This window comes from Ceratotherium simum, chromosome 33 (genome assembly GCF_057802395.1).
Source record: "Ceratotherium simum simum isolate JZ-2026a chromosome 33, ASM5780239v1, whole genome shotgun sequence".
Lineage (NCBI taxonomy): Eukaryota > Metazoa > Chordata > Mammalia > Perissodactyla > Rhinocerotidae > Ceratotherium > Ceratotherium simum.
Genome location: NC_141932.1, coordinates 32,248,651 through 32,266,188, shown reverse-complemented (window position 1 = coordinate 32,266,188; position 17,538 = coordinate 32,248,651). Strand labels below are relative to the sequence as shown.

At 43.9% G+C, this 17,538-nt stretch overlaps 2 long non-coding RNA genes across 3 annotated transcripts in view; one reads left to right on the top strand and one right to left on the bottom strand.

The window, feature by feature from the left end:
* LOC147912929 (uncharacterized) overlaps positions 1-6,315 on the bottom strand; it is a 45,058-nt gene extending 38,743 nt beyond the window's left edge. The window contains exon 1 of one of the 2 annotated variants that reach the window (XR_015549529.1): positions 6,055-6,315. This is a non-coding gene — a long non-coding RNA (uncharacterized LOC147912929). The remainder of the gene's footprint in view (positions 1-6,054) is intronic. The other variant, XR_015549530.1, reaches the window with a different exon arrangement.
* Positions 5,732-16,556, top strand: LOC147912928 (uncharacterized). Its single transcript, XR_015549531.1, has 3 exons — positions 5,732-5,786; positions 7,157-7,273; positions 13,699-16,556. It is a non-coding gene; the product is annotated as an uncharacterized LOC147912928 (long non-coding RNA).
* Positions 16,557-17,538: the final 982 nt, after the last annotated feature.

Genomic DNA, 17,538 nt, shown 5'->3' with positions numbered 1-17,538 from the left:
CACAGGGCCCCGTGCCTGGTTTAATGGGCTGCCGCCACTATCTCCGTTTTTGAACAAAGGGTCCTGCATTCTCATTTGGCACTGGGCTTCACAAATTATTCCGCCAGCCCTGGCATCCCCTTTGTGTGCATTTGTGCCTATGGCTCCTGGTGAACTGGAAAGCACGTGGAAGCAGGAAGCAGAGGGCCCTGGATTCAAAATCTGAGCTCAGAGTTATGGGGCAAATTATCTATTGGGCAGCTCGAATCTCAGTTTTCTCATCTGTTGAAAGAAATGAAACCACCTTCCTCGCAGGGTTGTGCAAGGATTTGATGTGATCCAGGACAGAAAGGGCACGGCCCACCACTGTGTACCCCATGTGCCCACACGTCGTGACCATTTTAATCCTATTCCACTTCTGTCGAGGACCTGCTCCTACCACCCCTGCCCAAAGACAGGGCCTGACATTCAAAGCTGGGGAATAGGATGCCTGCGGCTACTCGATCTAGGGCTGGGGTCCTCGTGTGAACAGGGCAGCCCCCATGCTCACGGGATGCCAGTGGAGAGAGAGAGTGAGGCTGGAGGGACCCGGCCCGAGAGAGGCCCGTCTACCTGGCCAGGTCAGGAGAGCCTCCCTATAGGTGCCTCCCTGAGAGCGGAGACACTGCCGACTCAGTCCCGTTAAATGAGAGCACAGGACTCCAAGTCTGCTCCTTGCGAGTGGAGAGAAGAGGAAAGCGGACAGAGCTACACCTAGAGCCACTCGCACTCACCTACACAAAGCCACCATTCATCCCAGCGGCTCACAGAGGCCAGTGTGCAACCAGAGGAAGTTCAGACAGCAGTTCCAAAGCATCATTAACCCAGCGCACGCACGCAGTCACCAGGTGAAACTGGGCTCTCTGTGGCCATTGCTGGCTTCACAGGGGAGAAAGGCATTTGTGTCTTCTCTCACCACAGCCGAGTGCCAACTCCCTCCAGGATCAGGAAAAAGTTGCAACCCTTAGTGGCTCTTCTCTGATGGGCTCGAATCCCCTCCCCAAATCCTCCCTTCTGTGTATGAGAACAAAATCCTCTAAGACCTGTGGGAAAAAACAAAATCTGGAAGCCAGCTCACCTAGGGGCTGAGAGGCAGCTGAAATTTTGCCTCATTCATGCAACCGCTCCGCAGGCTGACCCAGGGCTGGGCCAGAACTCCAGCCAACACCACCTGGCACACAGCCAGGCAGGCTAGGCTCTGCCAATTAAAATTCAAGCAAAGCAAATATAAGACATATGATTTGCTCCTTGACATGAAGCGCGAGAAATAGAAGCGCTACATGCCTGTTTTATCAGAAACAAACGAATCTGACTCATTCATTGCCCTCCTACCAGCTCCTTCACTGACTGGTGGTGGTGGGCTAGAGCACCTCCGAAGTGCTGGGGGCCTCTCCCTGCCCTCAGGGTCTGCAGGAACGCTGGGTGCCTGCACAGTCCACACCTTCAAATGCCCTCAGTCCCTAGGGTTGTCACTTTCTGGGCTCCCTGCCTTCCTGTGACCTATGAGGTTGACTCAAGGGATGTGCTTCCTGTCTTTCCACACCGCTCCCAGCCCAGAACCCTTAGCCCTTTCGGACTCAGGGTCCCAATGTCTGGCAAGCTTCCTGAGGAATGCCAGAGCTGCCCCTCCCCAGCATCCTAGTGTATGTGCAAGGCAGCACGGGGCTCCATCCACCACCCCTAACCCCCAAACCCTCTCTCCCCTGTCTGGCCCAGGGAGGCTCACTGCCCCACCCCAGTTAGGCCATTTCCTCCCTTTAGAATCCCCTCAGTGAGGGAGCGAGTGTTGGCAGGGAGAGGGCACGGGGACCTCGTGGGCACTGAGATGTTCTACTTCTCCATCTGAGCAGTGGTCACACAGAACAGGTGTGTACAAATGTGAGATCCAAGGAGATGCACACTCGGTGTTAGTGCACTAGACACACGTTACTGTGTTACAGCTCAGTTTCAAAAATGTGCCCCCTCAGAAGGTGACAAACAGCCAACGTATGGCCCCACAAAGTGCCAATTTCATAGCTTCACCCTAATATTTTTGACCAGGTCTGCATAGTGTGTGCTTTTAACAAAAATTTGTTTCCAACCTTTAAAATGAAAGATTTTCCATAAAATTCTGGATATCTGACTCCAATCAGAAGCCTGGGGGGTGGGGTGGGCACTTGATCTTCCCTTGTAGGCATATGACTTTTGACCTTTTACTCAGGCATTAAAATACAAAATACAGGGGCCAGCCTTGTTGCCCAGTGGTTAGAATTCCACGCACTCCACTTTGGCGGCCCAGCGTTCATGGGTTCAGATCCCAGGCACAGACCTACTCCACTCATCAGCCACCATTGTGGAGGCATCCCACATACAAAATAGAGGAAGATTGGCACAGATGTTAGCTCAGGGACAATCTTCCTCAAGCAAAAAATTAAAAAAAAAGAGGAGGAAGATTGGCGATGGATGTTAGCTCAGGGTAAATCTTCCTCACCAAAAATAAAAATCAATATGAAATACAAAGGCCCCAGCAAGCTTCTGGAGAGGTGTTGGGGCTAGTTTCCAGAAGTGCATGGGGTCAGGGGTAGAAGGGTGCTGTTGTGAAGCAGGGATTCCTCTCATTCCTTTGTGAAATAATCACCACAGCAGAAAACAAGACAATTTTTCTATCAGGTTTTCCTGATATATCAAATAAATAAAACCATCAAAGTAAAGAATACATATACATACATATATCCATATCTACCTAGCTGTCTCTTCAAATGTATATACTTTTTTCTCCTTTCTTTCATTTAAATCTTCACTCACTAGTTCCTGTTCAATTATTTTTTCTCTCTTTCGTAGGTCGCTATTAATTTCTGGCAGCAATTTACAAATGCCCCACTACTCTAAGAACCATTGAAATCACAGTTGGGAACCTCACTAATTTCGCCAAGGTGGAAGCTATTAAATGCAAACATTGGCAAAAGTTTTTAATGCTGCAGAAAATCATGAAAAATGCCAAGGTAAGCTCATTGCTGCCGCGGATTTAATTCGTCCTCTTCTTAAAAGCTAGAAACCCCCTCTCTGCCCAGCAGGACCCAAACAAGCCTTAAATGAGGGCCATGTGAGGCCACATCAGGCTGATTCCCCCCTCCCCAAACCCAGCATGGCGGAGAAGTGGGCAGCCCTGCGGGAACGGGAGATGGCAAGCCCCTCTAACTTTTCTCACCCTATTCCAGGCTCAGGACTAGAATGGACAGAACAATAGTTAACCCCACAGCTGGCAGCTGCCACTACTGATAACCATGAAAACAAAGCTACCTAGTATATTTGTTCTGCTTTGTGCTTTTCAAAATCATTTCCTTATTAGGTACTCATTGAAACCCCAAGAGGTGGGAAAGCCGCCCTTGACATCTGAGTGCTGAGGGCCCTTGGAAGGGAATAGGTCAAGGTTATTCTGCAATCGACATCAAAGCTCGGACAAGAACCAAGGGCTCCAGACCTCTAGTCTAACCCCGCCACCTCTTCCTTCTAGACCGGCGCACATCGTGGGGCTGCTGGAGCCAGCACCTCACCTCACTGCTGCTGAAGGAGAGAGTGAGACGCTTTCTCTGCCCTGTCTTTGGACTGGTTTGCTCACCCAAACCAGCTCTTATGGACAGAGTTGCTCAGCCACAACTAGATTTAGTTAACTAATTCTGAAGACTTTGTTTATCATATCAGTTAGGGGTCTGTCACTCAGATCATGCAACTCAGACGGTGCAACTGGTCAGACTTCAATGCAGTGATTGTTTACAGAGATGTGAGACTCGATGAGGTCAAGAGAGCTAGCAAGTGATTGTCACCTCCCTGGTGGAGGCAGCCAGGACCTGGTAACCACAGGAAAACACTACCTATTATGGGCCTGAAGGGACGATGGGAGGAAAGAGCGCTACTGGCGCCCAGCAAGGGTGGGGAGCATGGTCTAGCCACTCTTAGAGATGAGGTGCAGGAGCACAAGGAGACAGAAAAGAAATACTCTGACCTCTCTCCCTTCCCACACTTCAACCCCTGATACTCTCCCGTTGGCCACTGTGGTTCACAGGAGTCGGCCTCCTAGGGTCACAAGCAGAGTGGAGAATGAATGCATGGGGGGAGGAGTGAGGACAGAAATAAAACAGCACACTCTACCCGGGAGCTTCGGTTTCCTCGTCTGTAAAATTGGATGACACCTACCTCATAAACTGTTCTCAGCATAAAAACTAATAGGTGTGAGCTACACAACACATAATAAGTATTCAAAAATATAAACATCCTCCTCAACATCATGATCTACGCTTCCCTCAAACACTGTTGTTCTGCTCCCAATATAATATATTCCCCTAGTTGGAAATGTCTATAAAGTTTGTTTCATCCCCCGAGGCCCCATCCCCCAAAAAAGGCCAATATTCGTTGTGGAATACAACACTCCTGCAAGTGCCCCTCGGTCCTGTTTGATTACTTCTGGTGATGCAGGTCTCACCACATGTTCCTGTCTCTTCTACTGTCAAACTATACAACACTCAGAAAAATATTTCTGTATTATTGAGACAAAAGACCTTCCTATAGGTATTCCCCAAGTGTTCTGCATTTTGGAGTCACAAAGAAGAGAGCTGTTCCCTTCTTCCCAGTAGCTCCTCTGATCTGGAAATGTTCTGAGGTTAGACTTTTTCCTCACAAAAGGAGGAAAGATTGTAAAAAAAAAAAAGTTATACCAATTAATTAATGCACATAAAATGGACAAATTTCTAAGAAACAGAACTACTAAACTACTCTAAATAACCAACCTCACTTAAGAATAAATAGGTAATCTGAAATTAAATTATGAAATTGAATCTACAGTGTAAATTCTTTCTACAAAGAAAACTGCAGTCCCTGATAGCTTCACTGCTTCACTGGTGACTTCCACCCAACAGTTAAGAGTAAATTCATATCAATGCTACAAAATTCTTTCAAAAAATAGAAGAGAGAACTCCTCTAATTTTATGAGGCCAGCATTTCCCTGGTACCAAAACTAGAAAAGAACGTTTCAAGAAAAGAAAACTGCACACCAATATCTCTCATGCACAGATGAAAACATCATTATCACAATTTTAGAAATTGAATCTAGCAACATATGAAAAAATATAATAAAACATGACCAATTGGGATTTAATTCAGGAGTTCAAAGTTGGTTTAACATCAAAACGTCAATGTTATTAACCATATTAACATACTAAAAAAGAAAAAAACATATAATCATCTAAACAGATGCAGAAAAAATTAACTATTGACAAAATTAAGTAAGCATTCATGATAAACATTTTCAGCTAGAAAGAAAAAAGTAACACTATCATTACAGGAAGATTGCAGGGTCATCTAAGTAGAAAATTCTAAGAAATCTACACACACAAAAAGAGTCACTAGAACTAACAAGTGAGTTTTGCAAAGTCAAAGGATATAAGGTCTATAATTTTTAAAATAGTATTTATATATACTAGAAGCAAAATCTTGGAAATTAAGGTTTGAAAAGCAACAGCACCTCACATTTACTGTCAATTGATTTTTGGCAGGGACAGAAGTCAAGATGGCGGCGTAAGCAGACTCGGAACTCACCTCCTCCCGTGGACACAGCCAATTTACAACTATTTGTGGAAAAATTACCCCCGAGACAGAACTGAAAACTGGATAAGAGGAAGTCCTGCAACAACGGACAATCCTAACTGAGGTGGAAGAGGCAGAGACTCCCTTCTGGAGAGGAAACGCCGCCTTCACAAGCCGCCAGCGTCACGGCCGCCGGGAGCCGCCCACAGGTACGCAGCCTCCCTGGAGGAGCCGGGGCCCTGAGCTGGGAGCGCCCCCGCTGTGGGCATTTTGTGGACCCAGCACAATCGAGACTAGCGGCATAATATCTGGCTTTGCCTGCTACTAAAACACTGGGGAGTACCCCCAGAAAACCCGGTTCACAAAGAAACTAAAACTGGCTCTTAAAGGGCCCGCACACAAACTCACCCGTTCCAGAAAGCATCCTAAAATCACCAGAAAGAAAGGTGCACAGTGCTGTGGTGAAAAGAGACTCACCTAATAGGCCCTGAGTGCATCTCGGTGAGGGGTGAGACCTCTCCAGGGACTGGGACATTGGCGGCGGCCATTGTTGTGGCCTGGTGTGAGCGTGCTGACACAGACGCCATTGGAGTTCTCCCTGGGGCCTGCTAGCCCAGGGTCTGCCCCACCTGCTAGAGCACCGATTTAATGGAGCTCAGCCAGGGCAGGCAGCCCACCCTAGAGACTGGCCCCACCCAACAGCAAGCCCTCAGGCAACTTGTGGGCCTGCATAGATTGGTGACTGGATTCTCCGCAGCCTGGCAACTGAGCCGACTTTAGCAGGGCAGGGCATGCACAAGGAGTGGGTGGAGAGCGTGGGGCAGTGGCGGAGTGTGTGGGCTCCTGCCCTGGAGAGACTGGGTCCACTTCGGGTGGTCGGGGCGCGCACACGGGGCAAGACTGTGTTGACTGTTTGTGTGGACCTGTGGGCGGCAGGGCTTCTCAGCTGCAGAAGACTTGTGTTTCTCCCCTTATCCATGGGGAATACATTCTGAGACCCCCCAGTGGATGCCTGAAACCATGAATAGTACCAAACCTTATATATACTATGCTTTTTCCTATACATACATACCTATGAGAAAGTTTAATTTATAAATTAGGTATAGTAAGAGATTAACAACAATAACTAATAATAAAATAGAATAATTATAAGAATATACTGTAATAAAAGTTACTGTAGATCTTAGCAACCTCCGCCTATGATTTTTTTCTTTTCTTATTAACTCAAGAACTTTCAACATTTCACTTAAAGGAAGCACTTCATCGCTTCTCTCAGGCATGTCCAAATTGCCAGCATCACTACTCTTGCTCTTTGGGGTCATTATTAAGTGAAATAAGGGTTACTTGAACACAAGCACTGTGATACTGCAGCAGTTGATCTGATAACTGAGATGGCCACTAAGTGACTAATGGTGGGTAGCATGTACAGCATAGGTACCCTGAACAAAGGGATGAGTCACGTCCCAGGCAGGATGGAGCTGGACAGTGTGAGACTTCATCACACTACTCAGAACAGCATGCAATTTAACACTATGAATTGTTTACTTCTGGAATCTTCCATTATATTTTCTGACTGTAGTTGACTGTGGGTAAGCGAAACCATGGAAAGCAAAACTGCAGATAAGGGGAGACTACTGTAGGTCAAAAACTCAGATCTACATAAAGAAAGAAAGGAAAAGCATCAGAAAGTAATAAGGTAGGTTAAACAGAAACTTTTATTTTTCTTAGTCTTAACAGATCTAACAGATAACAATTTGTTCAAAATAATAATACAACAATATATTGTTATCTATGCTTACCTATCTATGTTTCTATCTATATTTTTATGTATGTTTATGTATAAGTGTAATGAATGGCAGCAGTGATGCAAGGAATAGGAGTGAGGAATTAGGAATATTTTGTTTCTATAAAGTATTTGCACTGCCTATGAATTGGTATAGCATTATTTGAAAGTGGACTTGGGTTAGTTGTAAAGGTATATTGCAAAGTCTGGTGCAAACACTAAAAAAAGTTTTTAAAAATTATAAGTGATATGCTAATAAAGGAGAGAGAATGGAATCACATAAAATGCTCAACTAAAACCACAAAAGGCAGAAGAAGAGTGGAAGACAAAAAGAGGAATAAAGAACAAGGGCAACAAATAGAAAACAGTAACAAATGTGGTAGATGTTAATCCAACTACATCCATAATCACTTCAAATGTTATTGGCCTAAATATCCCAATTAAAAGTCAGAGATTTTCAGAGCGGATCCAAAAACAGCACTCAGCTATATGTTGCCTACGAGAAACCCACTTTAAATATAAAGACTCATATAGACATAGTGCCTATAGTTAACAATACTGTATCACATACTTAAAATTTTGCTGAGGGTAGATCTTATGCTGTGTTCTTATCACACACAAAAAATAATAAATAAAGGGGTAAGAAGAAACTTTTAGAGGGGATGGATGTGTTTATGGCATAGATTATGGTGATGATTTCAAAGGTGTACACTTATCTCCAAACTCATTAAGTTGTATTCAGTAAACATGTACAGCTTTTTGTATGTCAATTATACCTCAATAAAGGGTTTTTTTAATACCTTTTTTCAATGATTCCTCTGGAAAATTTGCTAGGATGGCTACCAAAAAAAAGAATATAATCATTAATTTATAGATACACTGTATTATCTAGTGATTGCTTAAAACAAAATTATGCATTTTTATTTTTAAATTTTTATTTTAAAATAAAACTTTTTTTATCAATTGATGCATTAAAATTTATTAAGAAGCTTCTTTGCTACGAGGATGTAACCCTCTTTTGATAAACTATGTCAAAATATATAAAGTGTTGACTAATAAAATAAAATTGATTAAAACAAACAAACAAACAAAAATAAATGAATGGATAAAGATATACCATGCTAACGCTAATCAAAAGAAAGTGGAATAGCTATATTAATTTCAGACACAGCATGCTTCAGGCCAAGGAAAGTTATCAGAGATAAAAAGGGGCATTACATAATGATAAAGGAGTCAAGTTTCCAAGAATACTTAATAATCCTTAATGTGTGTATGCCTAACAATAGTGTCAAAATATGTGAGGCATAAACTGATAGAACTCCAAGGAGAAAGGGATGAATCCACTGTCATACTTGGAGAGTTCAGTGCCCCTCTATCAGAAATGGACACATCCCACAGGCAGAAAATCAGCAAGCACACAGGTGAATTCAATGGCATGACCAATCAATTGAATACAATTGACATCTATACACTACTTCATCCAACTACAGAATACACGTTATTCTCATGTTCACATGGAACATTCACCAAGACAGACCATACTATGGGCATAAAACACACTTCAACACAGTTAAAAGAATAGAAATCATACCATGTCTGCTCTCAGACCACAATGGAATTAAACTAGAAATCAATAACAGAAATATAGCTGGAAAATCACAAAATATTTGAAAATTAAACAACACACTTCTAAATAACACATGGGTCAAAGAAGGAATCTCAAGATAAAATTTTAAAATATTTGAACTAAATGAAAACGAAAACATACCTTATAAAAATTTGTAGGATGCAACAATATCAGTGCTAGAGCAAAATTTATAGCATTGAATACACATATTAGAAAAGAAGAATGATTTAAGATCAATCATCTAAGCTTCCATCTTAGGAAACTAGAAAAAAGAAGAGCAAATTAAATCAAAAGTAAGCAGAAAAAAATAAATATTAAAAATTAGAGCAGAAAGCAATGAAATTTAAAACAAGATATCAACAGAGAAAAATCAAAAAACCTGAAGCTAGTTCTTTGAAAAGATCACTAAAATCAGTAAGCTTCTAGCCAGGCTAACTAAGAAAAAAATAGAACACCCAAATTACTAATATCAGAAATGAAAGAAGGGATATCACTATAGGTCCAATGAGCATTAAATGTATAATAAGGAATATTATGAACCACTTATGCCCACAAATTTGGAACCTAGATGAAATGAACCAATTCTTTGAAAGACACAATCTGCCAAAATTCACATAAGAAGAAATAGACAATTTAAATAGACCAATATCGGGCCGGCTCCGTGGCTTAGCGGTTAGGTGCGCGCGCTCTGATGCTGGCGGCCCGGGTTCGGATCCCGGGCACGCCCCAAGGCACCACTTCTCCGTCCAACCCGAGGCCGAGTCCCACGTACAGCAACTAGAAGGATGTGAACCTACGACATACAACTATCTACTGGGGCTTTGGGGGGAAAAATGAATAAATAAAATCTTTAAAAATAAATAAATAAATAAATAAATAGACCAATATCTATTAAAGAAATCAAATCCATAAATAACAACTTTCCAAAAGAGAAAGCACCAGGCCCTGATGGGTTCACTGGTGAATTCTACCAGACATTTAAGGAAGAAATATATCAATTTTCTACAATCTCTTCTAGAAGATAGAAGCAGAGGGAATATTTCCTAATTCATTCTATGAAGTCAGCATTACCCTGATACCAAAATGAGACAGAGACATCACAAGACAAGAAAACTACAGGCCAATCTCTCCAAGGAACCTAGATGCAAAAATCCTCAGCAAAATATTAGCAAATCAACTCCAACGAAGAAATATGAAAAGAATTATATTCACCAACCAAGTGGGATTTATGCCAGGTATGCAAGGAGTTTCAATATTTGAAAATCAATTAATATAATCCATCACATCACCAGGTTAAAAGGAGAAGAATCACATGATCATAATCAATAGATGCATGAAAATCATTTGACAAAAATCCAACACCCATTCATGATGGAAAAAAAAAAAAACTCTCAGCAAACTAGAGATAGAGAGGAACTTTCTCAACATTATGAAGAACATCTACAAAAACCTTACAGCTATTATACTTAATTTTGAGAAACTAGAAGCTTTCTTACTAAGATCAGGAACAAGGCAAGAACGTCCCCTCTCACTACTCCTTTTCAACATCGTTCTCGAAGTCCTTGCTAATGCAATAAGACGAGAAAAGGAAAAAAAAGGTATATAGATTGATAAGGAACAAATAAAGCTGTCTTTGTTTGCAGATGCCATGATTGTCTCTGTAGAGAATCTGAAAGAATCAACAAAAAAAAAATCTTCTAGAACTAATAAGCAATTATAGCAAGTTTGCAGGATATAAGTCAATATATATAAGAGTCATTTGCTTTCCTATATACTACTAATCAACAAGTGGAATTTGAAGCTAAAAACACAATAACAGTTATTAGCATCCTTCAAAAAAAATACATATAAATCTAACAAAATATGTACAAGATCTATATGAGGAAAACTAAAAAACCCTGATAAAAAAAATCAAAGAAGAATTAAGTAACTGGAGAGATATTCCATGTTCATGGATAGGAAGACTTAATTTTGTCAAAATATAGTTTCTTCCCACCTTAACCTATGGATTCAAGGCAATTACAATTGAAATTCCAGCAAGTTATTTTTTAAATATCAACAAACTGATTCTAAAGTTTACATGCAAAGGCAAAGACCCAAAAAAGCCAATGTAATATTGCAAGACAAGAACAAAGTTGAAGGAGGGACATTACCCGACTTAAGACTTACTTACAAGCTACAGAAACCAAAACAGTGTGATATTGGCAAAAGTATAGACCAATATATCAATGGAACAGAATAAAGAGCCCAGAAATAGACCTACTAAATATAGTCAATCGATCTTTGACACAGGAGTAAAGACAATAAAATAACACAAACGTAGTCTTCTCAACAAATGGTGCTGGAATACCTGGACATCTAAATGTAAAAAATGAATCTAGAATAGAATTATATCCTTCAAAAAAACTGGATTATAGATCAAATGTAAAATACAAAACTTTAAAGCTACTAGATGATAACAAAGGAGAAAACCTGGATGATCTTAGGTAAGGTGATGACTTTTTAGATACAGCACCAAAGGCACAATCCATGAAGAAACTAATTGATAAGCTGGACTTCATTAAAATTAAAAACTTTTGCTCCGCAAAAGACATTGTCAAGTGAATGAGAAGACAAACTGCAGACTAGGAGACGATATTTGCAAAAGAAATATCTGATAAAAAACTTATCTAGTGCCGGCCCCGTGGCTTGGTGGTTAAGTGCACGCACTCCGCTACTGGCGGCCCGGGTTTGGATCCCGGGTGCGCACTGATGCACCTCTTCTCCGGCCATGCTGAGGCTACATCCCACATACAGCAACTAGAAGGATGTGCAACTGACATACAACTATCTACTGGGGCTTTGGGGAAAAATTAAAAAGGAGAAGGATTGGCAATAGATGTTAGCTCAGAGCCAGTCTTCCTTAGCAAAAAGAGGAGGATTAGTGTGGATGTTAGCTCAGGGCTGATCTTCCTCACCAAAAAAAAAAAAAAAAAGACTTATCTAAAACATACAAAGTACTGAAAATTTAGCAATAGGAAAACAAACAACCCAATTACTAAATGGGCAAAAGACCCGGACACCTCGTCAAAGAAGATATACAGATAGCAAACAAACATATAAAAAGATGCCACTGGGGAATTACAAACTAAAACAACAATCAGATACCACTACACACCTATTAGAATGGCTGAAATCCAGAACACTAACACCAAATGCTGGTGAGGATGTGAAGCGACAGGAGCTCTCATTCGTTGCTGATGGGGATGCAACGGTGCAGCCACTTTTGATGACAGTTCGGTGGTTTCTGACAAAACTAAACATACTCTTACCATATGATCCAGCAATCACACTCCTTGGTATTTACCCAAAGAGTTGAACACTTATGTCCACACAAAAATATGCATGTATTTTTATATTTAATATATTATATTTATATTTATAACAGCTTCATGCATGATTGCCAAAACTTGGAAGCAACCAAGATGTCCTTCAGTGAGTGAACGGATAAAGAAACTGTGTTACATTCAAATGATGGATTATCATTGAGCACTAAAGAAAAACAAGAGCTATCAAGCTATGAAAAGACATGGAGGAAACTTAAATGTGTATTACTAAATGAAAGAAGCCAATCTAAAAGGCTATGTACTGTATGATTCCAACTATATGACATCTGAAAAAGCAAAACTATGGAGACTAAAAGGATCAGTGGCTGCCAGGGGTTTGGGGGAAGAAGGGGTGAATAGATGGAGCACAGAGGACTTTTAAGGCAGTGCATCTACTCCATATGATGTTATAATGGTGGATACTTGTCATTATACGTTTGTCTATATCCGTAGAATGAGGTTCACCAAGAGTGAAACCTAATGTAAACTATGAACTTTGGGTGATAATGAAGTGTCAATGTAGGTTCATTGATTGCAACAAAGGTACCACTCTGGTGCAGGATGTTGATAGTGGAGGAGGCTATGTATATGTGGAGGCAGAGGGTATATGGGAAACCTCTGTACCTTCTGCTCTATTTTGCTGTGAACTCAAAACTTCTGTAAAAATTAAAATCTATTTTTAAAAATGCATGTTCTAAAAACCACAACAAAACACCACTATAAGTTGATGAGAATGACCAAAATGAAACAGTTGCTAGAGAGTATGTGGAGCAATCAGACCCTCATATATAGCTGGCGAGTGTATAAAAGAGTAGAACCACTTAGAAAACTGTTCAGCAGTTTCTTAAAATGTTACACATACATCTACCCCATGACCCAGAAAATCTGCTCCCATGTATTTATCCAAAATAAGTGAAAACGTGTATTCACAAAAAGCCTTTCACAAGAGTGTTCATAGCAGCTTTACTCACAATAACACCAAACTTAAGAAAACCTTGATGTCCATCAACAGATAAATAAACTGTGATGTACTCATACAGGGGAATTCACCTCAGTACTTACAAGGAATAAACTACTTAGCCACACAACCTGAATCTCAAAAATAGGCTGAGTGAAAGAAGCCAGACACAAAAAAGTATACGCTATATGATTCCATTTATAGGAAGTTATAGTACATGCACAATGGTGGGGGGAATGGTGGGAAGGTGCACAAGGACCCGTTCTGGGATGAGGTACACATTCCGTTTTGATGTGCACGTGTCAAAACTGATTGAAGGGCACACTTGACCTGCAATGTGAATTACACCTCAATTTAACGTTCTCTGGTGATTACCCTTTCCCACTAGCACACACCGGCTTCTGAGACCAGTCAGCTTCTCCCTTCGGGCATAAGGAATAAGAAAGAGAAGCCCAGTGTTTGGATTCTGGACAGAGATGGGCTCTGGGGCACTATTTCAAGAATACTGAGCTCCCAACACAGCTCAAAACCAGGAGCAGAGGGAGGGGCCGTGCTCTGCCTAAGCGTCCACCTCTCCTCCTGATGCACCTCAGCCTGCCCAGGCCCACCAAGGGGGCAGCAAAGGCCGGAGAGCAAAGCCAGGGTGTCACAGGAAGCCAGCTGCATACAGGAGCACTCAAGACAAAGTTTCTCCACAAGATTTTGCCATTGCAGACACTGAAACACGCTCCTCCGTCTCACTCTAGACTCCGAGTTCTTCAGAATGATTGAAAGTCCTGCTTTCAGAATCAATGGCAAGAGTGTCATCTTTGATGACATAAGACAAGGATGTAGAGGGGATGCGGGATCATCCATCTTCTCTTTGCTGGGGGAAGCTGTACACACCACCGAGACGGCATGAGCTCTCCGTGATAGCTACTCACCTCCTGACACCCGCCCACACCACACACTTCGGGCCAGCCTGCTGCGGGTTCCAGCCAGACGTGGCAGACTGGCGGGCTTCTGCTGAAGTGAATTGTTTGGCCCACTGAGTTGCCAACACTGAACAACTGAGGGCTTCACATAAAATTCTGGATTCCCAGCTTCTGTAGAAAAATCAGAGCAACAGTGAAAACTGGAAGTACTATAGATATGGATAACTCTGCCTGAAATCCCTTGAGGCCAGACCCTCTGGCACTGAGTGGGGGCCAGTCTCTTGGATGGGGCTCTGCCTCCTCCACTTGCCCGTGGCTCCCCCTGGGCCCACTTTTCCCTTTGTGAGTTGTTGAACTCCTAGTTTAAGGTTTTCTTTAATTGTAGCCATTTGACCTTCTTCACTTGCAAGAGCCCAGAAGACAATTTCCCATTGGCAATAAAGCAACTTTTCACATAAAACTGCAAAAATTAAACCACAGAGCCAATTACTGCCTGAGCTGCTCACACAATGTTTCTGGGTGCATGGCTGTGACCTCGAGAAACCCCTTGCCCCTCCCCAGGTCTCCTTGTCTGACCTGTAAGATAAGGAAACGGGCTCCCCGTCTCCATCGGCTGGTTCCTCCAGGATAACACATCTACCCCTAACCGCCTTCGCGGACGCGGCCCCCCGGCAGCGGGGAGGCTGCTGAACATGGCCTGACCTGCCTTTCATCCAGTTCATTCAGAAAAGCACGTGTTCGTCAAATCTTCCTCCCTGGCCAAGCTGGCACATAAATGATCACTCAGAGCAGCCAGCACTTAAGAATATTGAGCCCCCAACACCGCTCAGAACAAGAGTGAAGGGAGGAGCCCTCCTCCCGGCGCACCTCAGCCTGCCGGGCCCCACCAGGGCGGCAGCAGCAACCCCTCACGTCAAGAGCAGACAAACATTAAATCCCTGTTGAACCTTAACGTGAAATTTCCCCAAACTCATTCATTTACAGTCAGGTTGCTAGTGAAGTAGAGGAAAGGGTTTGACAAACATACCAAACCTCTAGACAAACACGTCGGAGGAGTGTTTGTGGACGAGCCAGAGACCACCGCGGATGGCTGACTCTTCCTTCAAACACTGTGACATCGAGGGGCCTCACCAACCACTCTGCACACCTGAAGATGGTCCCATTTGCTGCTAAATCTCAGTTTATATCAATATAAGATCAAATATGTGGTTTTAAATATTTGACCTTATACAAGCAAAGTATCTACTCACACAGGTAACAAACATACAACTAATTGCCAGATAGTGTGCTAACCACTTTACAAGTGCACACTATCTTCTTTAGTCCATATAAGGTGCCACTGTACACATGAGGAAACTGAGGCTCAGAGAGTGAGACAACCTGTCCAAGATCACACAATGAGCGGGGGTAAGCTCCTAGTGGCACTGGCTCTTTAACTCAGACAGCCCAGCTCCAAAGTCTATGTTTCATGGTGCTTGGTGATGCTACATCCTCCTTCCTCTCACGTGGTACGAGAGTTATGCGAGTTCCTTGAACTTTACTAAATCAGCAGATAACCTTGCTGTCCACACGCGGAGGACGGCAGCATTCACACGCTCCCCTATTCGACTCGAGGCATTCATTCTCGTCCGTGTCCTTGATACGAGTCAGAAACGATTAGAGGGAAGCAAAGAAACTGCGTGTTCCAAACACTGCGATCCCTCCACCACATCCCTTCGGGGCGCATGTGTCATGGTTTCCATGAACTCCCTGGACACTTAAGGACTGATGTGCACAGAACGCTTTTTCTCTGTCTTTTGGAGATCTGTTGACAAAATAATGACGACGATGATAGAGACAAATGTTGAGCACCTGTCGCGCACGGAGCACCGTGCTCCGTCCTTCTCGTGCGTCAGCTCCCTCGGCACAGGCTCAGGTCAGAGCTGCCCCTGCTGGACTTTTGCAAATGAGAAATTCATAGCCAGGAGCCCATGCGTCTGAGGAGAGCCCTGGTCCTGGGGCAGGACACCAGAGATCTGATATAAGTTCCCCTCACTCTCTAGGAGAAAACCAACCACAATGGACTAGGCATTTGAAACCAGATCTCTGACCCCCGAGAGCAGCCTCGGTATTGCACCCTCGGTGGTCCCCTCTGCCCACAATGCCCTCCTTCCCCACAGCCCCACCTCCCCTCTGCCTGTAAAACTCCTTAGTCTCCAAGGACCATCTCCAGCCCCCTCTCCTAGCAGGTGCACCATCCCCTCCTCCAAAGACAGAGGGTCTCCCATCTCGGCTCCCACTGCTCCTTAGATGTGCGTCCTGCCCATGACAACCACAGGCTGTGCAGCATCTGCTGATGGTTTTATCTGCTCTAGAGGCTGGAACTCTTTCTGTGTGATCTCATGCCTGCACCCGGCATAAACAAGGCACGGCAAGGGGCCTGTCCTCGGCCTCTCTCCGGGCAGCCTCCAGCCTTGACACTCCTCTGGCTCTCCTCCCACCCATCCAACTGTTGTCTTGCTCCAGAGGCTCCAGGGCCCCCTGGTGTGCGCCCTACTCTGCCCTGATCCCCTCACCTGAGCTTGCAACAAGCTCTCCAGCCTGCACTCCCACCTCTGGCCACGTCTGCTCCAGGCCTATTTCCTCCAACTGGGCATGGACACAGCTTTTTGACCAGCCTTCCTTTTCTGCACCCTCTTCCAGAAGGCCTGGTCTCAGCAGTGGATGGTCTGCTCAGGAGCTGTCAGTGACTCTTCAGTGGTACCAACAGAGAGCAATCCGGCAGCCGGGCCTCTGAGGACCAGGCAGGACCTAGGCTCTACTGCCTTAGCAGCCCATCTCCCACTGGCCCCAGAAAACAGTCTCCAAAGTGGGGACTGTTTCTTACCTTGCCCATACTCCCCGCCTCCCAGCTCCTGCTCACGTAGAGCCTCCACTTGCCTGCCGGTTTCTCCAGGAAGAGGCTCCCTTGAGTAACTTGCCCCCTCCTCACGCAGGCTGGTCTTTGCTGCTGAGGCAGCCCCACCTGGAACTGGTCCTCACCACCCCTGCAGACCGCAGGCAGCATCCACCCTCTGAAGGCCACGCCAGCCTCTGCTTTGCACTGACAGCTGTGGGGAACAAGGGAACCGACTGAGTCCCATTCGGGTGGTGGGGGGTCGGGAGGAGAGAAGTCGCAGGAAGTGAAGGATGTGTGAGTCCAATAACTCAGCCAGAACCAGAACACAGACACACAGGTGAGTGGGAAAAGGCAGGTCAACTTTCTCCCAAGACTCCACAAGACCTACTGTTCATGCGTTTGTCTGAATCCAGGAACACAAAGTTGGTCTGAAGGG